Here is a 14,400-nt window from a genome sequence, read left to right on the forward strand (position 1 = left end):
GTAACCGTCTTATCCGGTGCGTCATCTATGACGTCACCCGAGGCGGTTACCTAAGCGTGACCTCCACGCACTAGCTTGGAGCCCAAGTTAACCTAGGTCTATAAATACAAAGGGATACTCATCTTTGAGAGGTATGCCATCTTTCCCTAACCCTAGATCTATATCCACCTTTGAGATCTAACTTGATCGTCGGAGGGTCACTGGGCTATTCAAGCCCTAGTGACTTGTTGCAGGTTCAGAGGCGGGTGAACGAAGTAACAGAAGAGGAAAACTAACTCAGGTCAAGGTCCCTCCAAATCGAACCCCTACAATTGGCGACTCTGCTGGGGACCTAGCCACCCTTTCGACTTTCACCTCCCCCTTTCTGCTCCATTGAACGTCCAGAATCAAACATGGTTGAGATCGACGAAGCCCATCACGGTGGTGCTGCCCACGGGCTCGGTTCCCTTGTGGACCATAGCCCGGCTTCCGGCGGGGCAACCGCCCTTGGGAAGACCCACATATCCATCGGAGTTGGCGCCGGAGCGTCAGCTCCAGACGCAGGCCCATCCTCCGAGCTCCACTCCTACATCCGCCACCTCGAGCGAAAAATCGACGATCTCACGACGCTCATGGACAGCGACAGACACGTCCGAGACGAGTTGGCGGAGATCAAGCACCTCCTCATCTCCCCATCTCATTCCTCCGGGAGCCGCGGCGGAAGGACAAACCGTCGCACCCCCCCACGCAGTCACGAAGCCGGACACCTTCTAGAGCACAGACCCCGCCCCTCAGTCAAGGATCGTCTCGAGTCACCAAGGGCGGCGGACACTCGAGCCCCAAAAGACGCATCGCACAGGGACCGTTCTCGTTCCCCTGTGCAACTTCGAAGGAGACCATCGGCCTTTGACAGGCTCGGTGGTGCGAGCGTCTCTGCCTCCTCCACCCACTCGGTCCTCGTGGGCAAGACAGGCCGAGAATCTACCCCTAGCCTCACAAGGGCATCCAGGGGAGATGACGGCCTTGTCGAGATCCAAACTAGAGGATACCGAGAGCGCCTGAAGGGCCCTCGAGCCAGAAGTCCCATTGTCTCGCACCCCGGCGGCGCACACAGCAGGAGCCCGGTCACCGAGCGCTTCGAGCCTTCTGCTCGGGATAGCTACCGACATCACCGCCAAGAGCATTTTCCCAGGAAATCGGTTAGTATTGACCCAAAGAGAAAGGAGCATGAACGATTGGACAAACTCGTCCCCAAGAAGCGTACAGCGACCGAGCGTCCAGACGGCCCCGACCGTTCGATCCGACCTCATCACGATGTGCGACTTGCACGACTCACGACCTCTCCCTTCACAAGAGAGATCGACTCGGTTACCCCCCCCCCCCCCCCCCCCCCAAGGGATTCTCCCAGCCCAAGTTTGCCAAATATGACGGCAAGACCGAGGCGTACACTCATCTGGTTCAGTATAAAACTGTCGTGTCTTTGTTTCTTTGGAATGAACCCTCGGACGACGCCTTCCTGTGCAAAGTGTTTCCTGCAAGCCTCGGCAACCTGGGCCTCACCTGGTTCAATCAACTCCCGGCTCGGTCAATCTCCTTGTTCGATTCCCTCTGTGATTCCTTCATGGCCCGGTTCGTAACGAGCAACAAGCACGAGAAGGAGATCGACTCCCTCTTAGCCCTCCGAAAGAGGAACGACGAAACGCTTCGGCAGTACGCCGGCCGTTATTCGGAGTTGTTCAATGAAATAGAGGGTTGCAACGGCGTCATCTCTGCCCGAGGATTCAAGCTCGGTCTCACCTCCCAAGACGAGCAAGTCTAAGACGACCTCGCTCGCCATAAGCCAAACTCCATGAAGGACCTTATGACTCGAATTGAGGGTTGGTGTCAGCTCATCGAATCCAAGGCAGAGAGAGGCATTGGGAAGCCCACGAGTTCAAAGACATTAAACACCTCGGTATCCATACCGGCCCCCGCACCTGTCTCAACACCGAAGAAACAGCTCAACACAATCAAGCAGTCGCCGAGGAGAGGACCAAAGCCAAGCGATTTCAACACTGAAAAAACCGTCTTCGCCATTCCAATCTACCGGATCATCGACCAAGTGAAGGACCAGCCCTTTTTCTCCTTCCCAAATCAAAAGCTCGGAACCGAAAATGGGAAAATCAAGAATCCCATCGTTCGATGCAGTTACCATAGCGAACAAGGTCACTTCACCACAACATGCAAGCCCTTCAAGGCCTACTTGGAACAGCTTGTTGCTGGTGGCCACCTCGGCAATTTCATCGATCACGAGAAGACGACGGCTCGGGCACAGCGGACCGAAGTAAATACCAAGGAAGAAATACAGACAATCCATGTCATACACGGTCCCTTGAACCCCGAGGCCGCTCGCGTCATTCGGGCCGAGTTGAATGAAGCCTCCTCCTCCAAGCAGGTCATGCTAGTCGGTCCCGAACCGAAGCGCCCCAGAACCGATGACGGCTCCAAATGGACAATAACATTTACCGAGAAGGATCTCGACCGCGTCCAGCTTCCCCACAACGATGCCCTCGTGGTCACGCTACGCATCGGAAATTTCAACATCCGTTGCATCCTCGTAGACCAGGGTAGCTCGGCCGAAGTCATGTACTACTCTCTTTTCAAGGATCTGAAGATTCCCGAGACCGACCTCCGTCCCTCCGAAGTTCCCCTTATCGGCTTCAACGGAGCTCCTGTCTGGCCCATCGGTATGATCACTCTTCCTGTCCGTGCCGGCTCGGTAACGCTTGAAATAGACTTTGTGGTGGTCGACGTCCCTGGCCCTTACAACGCCATTGTCGGTCGAACCTGGCTGCATAGGCTTAAAGCGATTGCCTCCACTTATCACCAAGTGGTACGTTTCATTGGCACTAACGGGCACCAGGAAGACTTGTACGGAGACCAGACCGCGGCCAGGCAATGCTACGTCAACGCCGTCCGAAGCACCAAACAGACTTCCCGGGTGAATCTCATCGAAGCCACCGAAGCCCCAGTTTTGGAGGACGTCGGTAGATCCCCCGATGACAAAACCGTTGAAGACGTGGCCACCATCCCAATAACCGAGGACGGCTCCCGCTTCTTCCTTGTCAGTTCCTCACTTAGTGATACTGATCGGAATGAGACGGTAGCTTTTCTCAACCGAAATATTGAAGTGTTCGCCTGGACCCCCTACGAGATGCCCGGGCTTGACCTCTCTTTCATTTGCCACGAGCTTAACATCGACAAAGCCAAAAGACCGGTCGTACAGAAGGCACGACGGTCCTCTCCTATCCACTCCGAGGCCGTCATTGAAGAAGTCAACCGACTCCTAAACGCTGGGGCAATCAGAGAGGTCCAGTACCCCAAGTGGTTGGCTAACACCGTCGTAGTCAAGAAGAAGAATGGCAAATGGCGTGTCTGCGTCAACTACTCAAACCTCAACGACGCTTGCCCGAAGGACTTCTTTCCTCTTCCCCGTATCGACCAGCTCGTGGACGCCACCTTCGGACATGAGCGACTCAGCTTCTTGGATGCGTACCGGGGCTACCACCAGATCGCCATGAGCGAAGGCGATATCGAGAACACCGCCTTCATTACCCCCCACGGGATCTTCGGTTACCTTGTCATGCCCTTCGGTTTAAAAAATGCCGGAGCAACTTTCCAGCGAATGATAACCAAGATGTTTGAGCGATTAATAGGCGACACTATGCTCGCATACATTGACGACATGGTGGTTAAAAGTCTTCGCGCCGGTGATCATCTAACTCACCTCGCCGAAGTCTTTGAGATACTCAAGAACCACAAGCTCTGCCTCAATGCCGAGAAATGCGTCTTCGGCGTCAGCTCCGGCAAATTTCTTGGCCACCTCGTCTCCTGACGCGGTATTGAGGCCGATCCTTCTCAGATTCGCGCTATCAATCAGCTCTCGGCTCCCCATAACAAGCGCGATGTTCAGCGTCTAACCGGTATGGCTGCTGCTCTGAATCGGTTTATAAGTCGCTCCTCGGACAAATGTCAGCCATTTTTCGCACTACTAAAGGGCAGCCGACGAAGCTTCAACTGGATAGAAGACTGTGACCGAGCCCTCCAGCGACTAAAGGAGTATCTTTCCACGGCTCCACTCCTCGTCACTCCTCAGAACCAAGAGGACTTGTTCCTCTACCTAGCTGCCTCTCCGCACGCTGTGAGCTCGGTGCTCGTCCGACAGGAGGGCCGAGAGCACCAGCCAATCTATTACTCCAGCAAAACCATGACCCCCGCCGAGACGCGTTACCTCCCCCTGGAGAAGCTCGTGCTCGCCCTCATCTCAGCCTCCCGAAAGCTTGCCCCGTACTTCCAGTCGCATCGCGTCATCGTACTGACCGAGTTCCCCCTCAAATCTCTTCTCCGGAAGGCCGACCTCTCCAACCGAATCTCACAATGGGCCGTCGAGCTTGCAAATTTTGAAATACACTTTCAACCTCGGACAGCAATAAAGGCTCAGGTGCTGGCCGACTTCATCGCCGAGCTTACACCTCCCAACGTATCCGCTTCGGCACCCACCCCGAGCACCGAGGCCGTACTCCAGGCCAACCCTAGCACAGCATGGCAGCTTTTCCACGGAGATGTTTGGAAAATGTACGTCGATGGTGCCTTCAACAGCCGAGGCGCAGGTGCAGGCGTCGTTCTTCTCTCACCCTCCGATGTCTTGCACGAAAGCTCATTCTCCATCAACTTCCCAGCCTCCAACAACGAGGCCGAATATGAAGCATTGATCTCGGGACTAAAGACTGCCGAAGCCATTGGCATCGAAGAGCTCGTCATTTACAGCGACTCCCAATTGGTGGTTAACCAACTCTCTGAAGAATATGAAGCTCGAGATGATCGCATGCGTACCTACCTCAGCGCCGCAGTCCAGCTCATTCAACGCTTTAAAGCAATCAGAGTCGAGCATATCTCCAGGGAACAGAACGCCCACGTCGACGCCCTTGCAGGGCTCGCTTCGGCATTCTCATGTACCGGACACCGCTCCATTTCCTTCAATTCTATTGACAAGCCCAATTTTGAGCTCGATGATCTACAAAAGGAAATACTCAACATAGAGCTTGGCCCGAGCTGGATGGATGAAATCGTCCTTTACCTGAGGGATGACTTCCTTCCCACCGACAAAAAGGAGGCTCACCGACTCCGAAACAAAGCCGCTCTCTTCTGGCTCAATCCCAACGGCAAACTTTACCGAAGATCATTTACCGGGCCATACTTATTGTTTGCGCACCCACATCAAGTTCCGGGCATCATTGAAGAGCTTCATGCCGGCGACAGCGGTTGTCACTCCGGTGGACAGTCGCTCGCCCACCGAACCCTTACTTAGGGATATTGGTGGCCGACAATGAAGAAGGACTCTGAAGAGTTCGTCAAGCATTGTAAGAAGTGTCAGATGTTCGCTCCCATTATCCATCAGCCGGCCCGGGACCTTAGCCCTCTCACCAGCCCCTGGCCCTTCTCCCAATGGGGGATGGATATCGTTAGCTTCCAGTCGCTCCGGGTGGATTCAAGTTCCTCTTAACCGCAACCGATTATTTCTCAAAATGGGTCGAGGCCGAGCCCCTGGTAACCATCAAAGAAACAGACGTCATCCGCTTTGTGTGGCGCAACATCATCTCACGCTTCGGTGTGCCGTTCGCCATAATTACTGACAATGGAGGGCAGTTTACAAGGCAGAAGTACCGGGCTCTGCTTGACGAATACGGTATCAAATGGGACACGTCCACTCCGGCTTACCCCCAGGGCAACGGACAGGCCGAGGCTGCAAACAAGGCAATTTCATCTGGACTCAAGCGCCGACTCGAGTCACGACGGGGAAAATGGGCCGAAGAACTACCCAGGGTACTCTGGGGCTACCGTACTACTCCCCGGCGCTCCACTGGTCGCACTCCTTTTTCCTTAGCATTCGGAATGGAGGCGGTCATCCCACTCCAAGTCGGACTCCCAACAATGAGAACAGAAAATTTTGATGAGTCGGTCAACAACACCACCATTGCTTCGGACCTCGATTTAGCCGAAGAAGAGCGGGACAACGCAAGGATCAAGCTCGCTTCATACCAATAGGAGGTTGCAAAGGGTTACAACCGAAGCGTGCGCCTCAGGTCGTTCAAGCCTGACGATCTCGTTTGGAAAAAGGTGGTGGAGAAGTCCAAAAAGCGAAAGCTAATGCCCAATTGGGAGGGTCCTTACCGAGTTCTAAAGCACCTCGGATCGGGTAACTACAAATTGGAGAAGCTGGATGGTTCCCCCATTGCTAAGTCATGGAATGCAAACAATTTGAAGAAGTTCTACGGATAATGCTCGGTTACCGAAGCCCGTTTGGTCTTTATTACGTTGCATTTTCTTTTGAGAAAGTTTTTAAGGCAATCTGCTTATGTATTGACAATACTCCAAGTTTTAATGAGAATTGTCTCTTTGGCACTATTCGTACACTGATTGTTTAAATTACTTATACTTGGTCTGTTCTTGCTCGGACCATTTTATACCGACTTCAGGGATGTTGTTCTCCCATAGGTGATACCCTCGGACAAAATTCCCACCAAGTCGCCCAGGCCTCTTTGATCGTCTGGAGTTCTGGTCACTCGCTGTAAGGATACTCGGCCTTTCTCTCCGAGCCCCTTATACCGACCCACCAGAAATTTCCAACTGTTCGGACTCGCTGCATCACGAACCTATGGCAGAAGCCATACCCCTTCGTGACCCCGGCCTACGTCCCTAGCAGTAATACCATCTCGCGTCTGCCCGATAGGCTCATTTCTATTAATAAGCAGGGGCGTGCAAGTCAAAAATTCATTAAATGATTGCTACTAATTCGATCCCTACCGACCCTCCTACTAGCAGGGGCTTCGGATCAAATCACTTTTTCTTGATTAAACATCCTTTTTTTGCTTGGCAAATCGATTCAGTTAATGCTTCGGTTTATACTTGTTTCTACGAACTTTTCAAGTCTCACCGAAGCAGGGGCATCTTAACCCATGGAGCAAGCCAATCATACAAGCATTTCAAAGATTAACATTCAAGAAGACAACATTATAAAGTTTCAGCAACAATCCATGAACAAAAAGTTACTGCTTCAATATCAAATATTTACAAACTCTAGAACAGCAAACTCCCAATGTTCGGAGCCGTCCAGTCAAAAGTTACAGAATTCAAAGACAAAAGTAAAAGAAGACACTATCCTAAGAGCGAGCTGGGTGGTCGAGCTGGTCCTCGGACGCTGGGGCATTTGGATTAGCATGGTTCCCAGGACCTTGGTCCTCGGACGCTGGCTCCACCACTTCCTCCTCTTCTTCTGGAAGGACAAGCTCCTCGGGAGGCGCCTTGGGGAGGGTTCGGAGATCAGAGTCTTCGGGGAGGTCGAGCCTCTTCACCAAGGCTTCATGGCCATACCGAAGGCCGTCCAAGAAACGGTCCTGATGCAGCTCCGCCTCAATCTCCCGAACCTGCTTTTTGTACTCTACTCCGGCTGCATCCCAGCCTTCATCGTAGCCTCCCTTCCTGGCGAAGTCAACCTCTGTGGTCCTGGTGACTCGCATTGTGTTGGCATCCTCCTCGGCCTTGGCGGCTCTGGCCTCTGCCTCCACTTTCTCCCTGTCGCACCTTCGGAAGTCCGCCAGGTAGAGCTTGCAAGTCTCCCGAGCCAATTTGAGGTCTTCCTCTTTCCGAGCCAGCTCCCGGGCAAGCTTATCAGTCTTCTCTTCCTGCTTTTTGCATCGGTCATTGATGGCCAATGCCCGAGCTCCAGCCTGCAAACAGAAAAATACAAGAAATTCAACAAAGTGCAAACTTTCAGATTGAAGAAAATGGGACGCAAACCATTAGCTTACATTGAAGAGGGCCTGAGCTATCTCGGCCGTAATGTCCTCGGTCAAGCCGGTGACAGCGCGGGCGTCCCTAGGAAGAATGCTTCCTTGGAGCATCCCGAAGGCCACGCTGAGGTTTTTGACACTGTCGGCATGGTGGATCGGGCGGCCAGCAAAGTGGCAGAACTCCGGAGCCCAGGGGAGTTCCCTCGGGTTGACCTAAGAGCCCTCCTCCCCTCCTTCGGTCCCCCCTCCAGCCTCTTCCCGCTCCTCCTCGATCAGGATCGCCTCCTGACCTCCACCGTCTCCGTCTCCCCCCTCCCGCCGAGTCCTCTTCTCTGGAGGCTCCTGCGGTGAGACTAGGGTCGGCCTTGAAGTCCCGGCACCAGGAGTACTGGGAACTGTCCCCCTGCCCCGGCCAGCAGGCCTTCGGCGCCTAAGGTTTAACACCTCCCGGGTTCCCGTGCCTGCCATTTCTGCGCTTAAACCGGTCCTCTCCGGCGTCTCTCGATTGATTTCCTCTCGTATAACCCCCCGAGGCGCGGATGTGCTGCCCACGGTTTCATCCTCTCCTCCTGCCCCCCTTTCCCCCCTTCCTGCTCCTCTTCCGGCTCTCCCTCCTCGGCCTCGTCCTTGGCCTGCCCGCGGTACCCCTTGCTGCCTCGGCTTCTTCTTCAGAAAGCTCGTATAGGTTGGGACGTACCCGAGTAGCTTCGGAGTGTACCGACTGGAGATCGGGATGGCGAAAGCTGCTGTAATTCGGGCTCGGTCAGCTTTCTCCTGAAGCTGCTGAACGATTCCCTCGGCTGCAAGGCAAAATCAAAACAAGGGATTACTACAAAGTACGCAGGGCATAACGAAAACAAACAAAACTTCTACCGAAGAATGAATTCTACCGACCAGGAGCCCGGTTCCCAAATTGCACCCTGGTAGTCGTATCGGCGTTCTCCCCGGGCCCGAACATGAAGTTGCCGGTTACCGAGAGGTAAATATTTGCCCACTCCTCGGAGTCGGGGAGACGATCGACAAGGAACGTATCGTATCCCGTCCTGCAAGAGAGGTAGTATTGGTTGCTCTCCCGGTTGACTCCTAGGAGGTATACTCCGAAGAGCTCATCGACCCCAAAAGTCAGATTGAACTGCCTTCTCAGCTTAATAATGCTTGTGATGATCCGGTAGGAGTTTACTGTGAGCTGGGAGGAGGTAAGGGAAACGGTTCGCAGGACTCGTCGGACAAATTGGTGGAGGGGGAATCTAATCCCTCCCTCTGTGATTGCCATCAAGGGAAAAATCAATTCCCCCGGTCGGTGAGGAAGGGTCTTCGGGTTGTTGTCAGGAAGCAGCCGGACCTCCACGTCCGGAGGGATGCTGTAAACCCTTCTGAACTCGGCGAGGGCAGCCGGTGTCCCATTAAAGTATTTGTTCAAGTAAGGGCATGGCCTCATCGGCCTCCTTCGTCCCTGAACCTCCTCGGGGGCATCGGCGAATGGGCCCGATCCACGGCCAGAAGTGCTTGGGGTTTCCATCTCCCAAGATGCGAAGGCTGTAACTGGGCGTGAAGCTCTAAGGGGGTCCGAAGGCTCAATGACGTCCAGCGGAATTCGGTAAACGGCCTGGGCACGACACTCCTCAAAAATCTCCTCAAGATCGGCAGAAAGGGAGCTACTGGTACTGTCCGAGGAGACTTCAATGACCATTCGCCCCTACCTAGCAAGAAAAGACGTGCAAAAACCCGTTAGCTATATGCTCAGGGAAAAGCAACATGACCTAGCAAGCATGGGGCGAAATGGTCATCGCTCCTCGGTAAGTTTCTAGGCACCTCTCCCCGAGAAAGGTGCCCGAGGCCGGTGGTCGTTTCTATGGTCTCGGGTTGAAGATTGGCCTCGGGAAGAATGTGGGCCTCGGGTTGAATCTGGAGCTCGGGAAAACTAAGAACAGCGCAGGAAACGCCCAGCGCCGCCGCGGGACGAACGACGGCGAGCGGCGGAATAGTCGCAACGCTTAAGAAATGTGGATTGGAGTGAAGAAAACTTGAAGAAAATTATTAAAACGTGAATACCAGCGACTGAAGATCGTCATACCTGAGTTTCGTGACGAGATCCGCGTCCAAAACGCTCAAAATCTCGATCGAATGTTGGAAACAGACAGTGGCGGCGGTTCGACTTCAGAAGCAGAGAGCGAGTAGCCGTCTTCCCTCGGCCTTTCCTATTTATAATAAGAGAGACGGAGAGAGGCGCGGGAAACGAAGCGTCGTGCACCGAGCCGTCAGATCTTCGACGCGTGTCGCCATCGGACAGCCAGAATCGAGGGATCTGCACCGAGGACAGGCGCCGGATATTCAGACCTTAGGCGTGATGACGCGTGTCACCGAAGCGACGTTTCGTACCAATCAACTGACATGGCACGTGCCGAGACAGCTTTATTATTTTGAGACCTCGGCAACTGCTGACACGTGGCTCTTCTCTGGCGTGGGTTGAACGGAATCTACCGAAGCAAATTCACTCTCCGGTTATTCTCCAAAAGGGATCAAGGCCTTATATTTCATACGATGGGATCAAGACCCTGAAGCAGAGGAGCAAAGCTCCAGGGACTTGAGGGGCTATTGTGGAGGCTTCGGTCATGGTCTCGGTAATCTAACCGGACCACCATTAACCGAGGCCTCATATTAACATGGGCCTGTGTATATCCTTCTGTTTACCCGGTTGATATCGAGTCTCCTGTTCACTCTTCGAATAAATACCGAAGTGTGCATTCCGTTAAAGCCTCTTGGAAGAATGTTGCATAGCAGGAGGGGACCAAGAGCGACGCGTGGCGGAAAGGATCATGAGGGCCAGGTCTGGCCATGTGCTTCGTAACCGTCTTATCCGGTGCGTCATCTATGACGTCACCCGAGGCGGTTACCTAAGCGTGACCTCCACGCACTAGCTTGGAGCCCAAGTTAACCTAGGTCTATAAATACAAAGGGATACTCATCTTTGAGAGATATGCCATCTTTCCCTAACCCTAGATCTATATCCACCTTTGAGATCTAACTTGATCGTCGGAGGGTCACTGGGCTATTCAAGCCCTAGTGACTTGTTGCAGGTTCAGAGGCGGGTGAACGAAGTAACAGAAGAGGAAAACTAACTCAGGTCAAGGTCCCTCCAAATCGAACCCCTACACCAACTGCAAAATGCTTTCTCCCCTCTGCAAAATGTCGAAACACCCAACTCAAAACGCGAAACCCTCCCATGTTTGGATGTTGTTTTCAGAGTCAGCTTTATGTAATGTCTTGATCTATGTAGCATTGACATGTCGTCGAAGGTCAAGTACGGGTGTCGGACACTTGTTGTACACTGACACTTGTCCGCACGTAAATCTGAAGTGTCCTATTTTTTCTCAACTTTTCTCATTTCGACACCCCAAGGACACTCTAAAAAATGCCACATACACTTTCGGACACTTGCAAAACTAGTCAGGGGTGTAATGAAATATAGACTCTAATTAAAACCTAGGGAAGTCTTATTTTTTGTGGGTGATGTTCTATTGATTACAAAGACACTTAAGTGATGAAAAGTCTTTTGTTGAAATGCCTTAGTGAATGATTTAATGACAAATTATGATTTAAGGTATACATGGTGTTCCATATCCCCAATATCCACAATTAGATCTTAATATTTGTATATTTTATACATATAATAGCATAAAAAAGATTTTTGAAAGTGTCCCCCATCGGGTCGTCTCCACCAATTTTTTATAATTTATGTGTTGGAGCATCGTGTCCATGTCGTGTCGCGGGCCCATGTCGGTGCTACATAGGTCTTTATCATTTTGTTCTCAGAGTATTTTTGGAACATCTTCCTAGCATTTTCCCACAAGTAAAATTTTTTCCACAAAACAATTAACTTGAAAATTAACAAACAACTTCCTGAAGTGTCATGCAATCAGAAAACAACAACCAAACACGGCAGAATGTGCAAAAGAAAGTGATTTTACAGATGTTAGGGGGTAAACCTGTACATGTAAATGTCTTCCCCCTCTAGTTTCTTCTTGCAAGAGTAACAAAAGCTCAAAAAGTCACAGGAGGGATATGCAGTAGGGATTTTAGAGGACGTAACCAGCATTGTTAAAGGCAATGGAGGACTCTGTTCTTCATTCTTAGGTAGATTGGTTGAGTTATTGTTGTGACATTCTAAAATGCAGTCACAAAAAATATGGGTTGTTTTGGGTTCAGGACCATATGTTTTCACACAAGTATAATCCTCAGAAAGCTCAATCTCACTAGCTGAGAGGGACCCTAAAATATCCTGGGCAGAGGAATTGGAAATTTGGGTGGGATTCAGCTTTGGAGGTGATGATTAGCCAAAAATCTGGCCCCCTCCACTCAATTGAGAAGGAAAACTCACTGGGTTTGTTCGATTTATCGAACTCGGATTGATGCTGGGGTTTGTTAAACTGGTCATATATGAGCCAGAAGAATCAAGTGAACAGATAGGATTTTAACGGGTTCAAACGGATTTTCTCCGATACCAAACAGAACATTAGAGTTTCTCTTTTGGAGATTGGATGATTTAATCTTGCGGGTATGAGGAAAAATTCCATAATTCTTTGGCAGTGACTTGAGTGACTCAAACGAATCAAAATGGCTACGAAAATTCTGGGTTTCCTCATTTGTGGTCCAAAAAGAGTACTTTTACTACGCGATGACCTGTTAATTTTCCCTGATAATTTCTCATCATCATCAAGAGAATCTATAATGCCCAGCCCTACTTTAGTGCAATCCCAGCTCTTGTGATGTCCCCCATGGGAACATTTTGGGGACCTAAACGGGTTGTTTAGATTAGAAAAAATCCTAAACTCCAATGGTGAAGTAGGGCTTCTAACTGAATCAGATTCTGAAGACTTAGGACTCAACCCCACAAAAAGACCAGGGATATTGAAAAAAGAATTAGTTTTGTGTTTTTGCCCCAAGACATCAGACTGGAAAGAGGAATCAGGAGTAACATCAGATATAGGGTGACCCATTTGTTGATCTTTCTGGTATGATCTGCTCCTTTTCCTCAGCATTATAACACCAAAAGCCCTAATTACCTGGAAGAAAATAAAGAGAGGGTTTCAAAAAAAAAATTTCAATATTAAGTAGAAAAATATACCAATTCATTGATCAATGAACATTTAAGACAAGAAATATGCAAGAAAAGCAGACTCATAAGCTACGTTGGACGAAGAAATCATAGTATCTACTACATCAAACAAATCATTTGTAAACACTTGCTAAATCCAGAAGAGAAAAGAAAGGGTTGCCCAATGTGATGTCAAAAGAAAGAACGGTCTTGCTATTGTCAGCCCACTGGACTGACAATAAACACACTAAAAAACAAGAAAAACACGTATTTCTGTATATTTTATACACCATTTAATACACATTCACACACTTATTATTATTGTCGGCTGATTTTAGAATTTTCCAAAAAAGAATCTAAACAAGAAAATCAATCCCAGATGAGAATCTTCTCAGGCCTCAAAAACAAAGATGCATTGATTGAAGACCAGTTCACACCAAATAGTGGTGAATCCAAGATCCAAAACCACTAAATTGAAATAGGAACGACAAATCAAAAGTGATAGTCAGGGGAAAAAAATTATAAATGCAGACAAATTACTGGTAAAATCCAAAATCCCCAAATAAATAAACCCCTTGATATCTTCACAAATTAAAAATAAAATAAAATTGCATATTAATACAAAGACAACTAGCCTCTTCCTGATGCATCTAATGTTTGTTTTTTTCGAGAATACCCAGATGGAGAAACACCATGGATACACAGATGAAGCTGGAATTAGTGAGATGTTGAAACATGATGAATAGGAAAAGTGAGAAAACCAAGCTAGTTATTAATAAATCCTACTCGGTTCCAAAAAACCCAAGAAAAAATTTACCAAAAGAAGAAAAAAAAACCCCAAGAAAATAACTTGATGAATGCATTACATGGTTCAGTGGAATAAGTAATGAAATCACAGAGAGAGAGAGAGAGAGAGAGAGAGAGATGGAAATGCCCACCTGGTTTTCTCCTCTGGAAACTTCAGAGAGGTCATGTAAAAAAGAAGAGAGGAGAATACCCAAATGAAGCAAAAATGTGATCACAACAAGACCCACCTCTCTCTCTCTCTCTCTCCCCTTCCTTTTAGAGGGGTTGTGAATGCTGTGTAAAACTTGTGGAGTACTCTCTCTGTCAAACTTGTGCAGTACTCTCCCTCTCTGCTCTCTCTCTCTCATGCATCAAAATCAGACACACGAGCTTCTCAAATACTCCATTCTTCTTTCTCACTGTAAATTTCATTGGTAGTATGCGTATTTGTCCATAACGAATCTTTCAATTCAAAGGCATATGCATGTTACTCCCTCTTGCCCAAAATGTATGGACTTTTTCGATATTGATGTCGTTCTTTAAACTCTTATATTTTTTTAATACAAATTTTTAAAAATATGCAATATGAATTTTACTTGATAGTTCTTAATCAGATATACTTCCTCCGTCCCATAAAGTTTAGCACTTTACTATTTTTAGCTATATGAAAAAATTAACTATATCTTTTAATCCGTAATGTTTTTTATAAGC

General features: G+C 49.5%; 1 long non-coding RNA gene across 1 annotated transcript; it reads right to left on the bottom strand.

Annotated features, from left to right (window-relative positions):
- Positions 1-10,962: 10,962 nt before the first annotated feature.
- Positions 10,963-14,002, bottom strand: LOC131334128 (uncharacterized). Its single transcript, XR_009202054.1, has 3 exons — positions 13,842-14,002; positions 11,795-12,871; positions 10,963-10,987 (listed from the first exon to the last, which is right to left on the bottom strand). It is a non-coding gene; the product is annotated as an uncharacterized LOC131334128 (long non-coding RNA).
- Between the last annotated feature and the right edge of the window lie 398 nt (positions 14,003-14,400).

The sequence above is a fragment of the Rhododendron vialii genome, chromosome 7a (assembly GCF_030253575.1).
Source record: "Rhododendron vialii isolate Sample 1 chromosome 7a, ASM3025357v1".
NCBI lineage: Eukaryota > Viridiplantae > Streptophyta > Magnoliopsida > Ericales > Ericaceae > Rhododendron > Rhododendron vialii.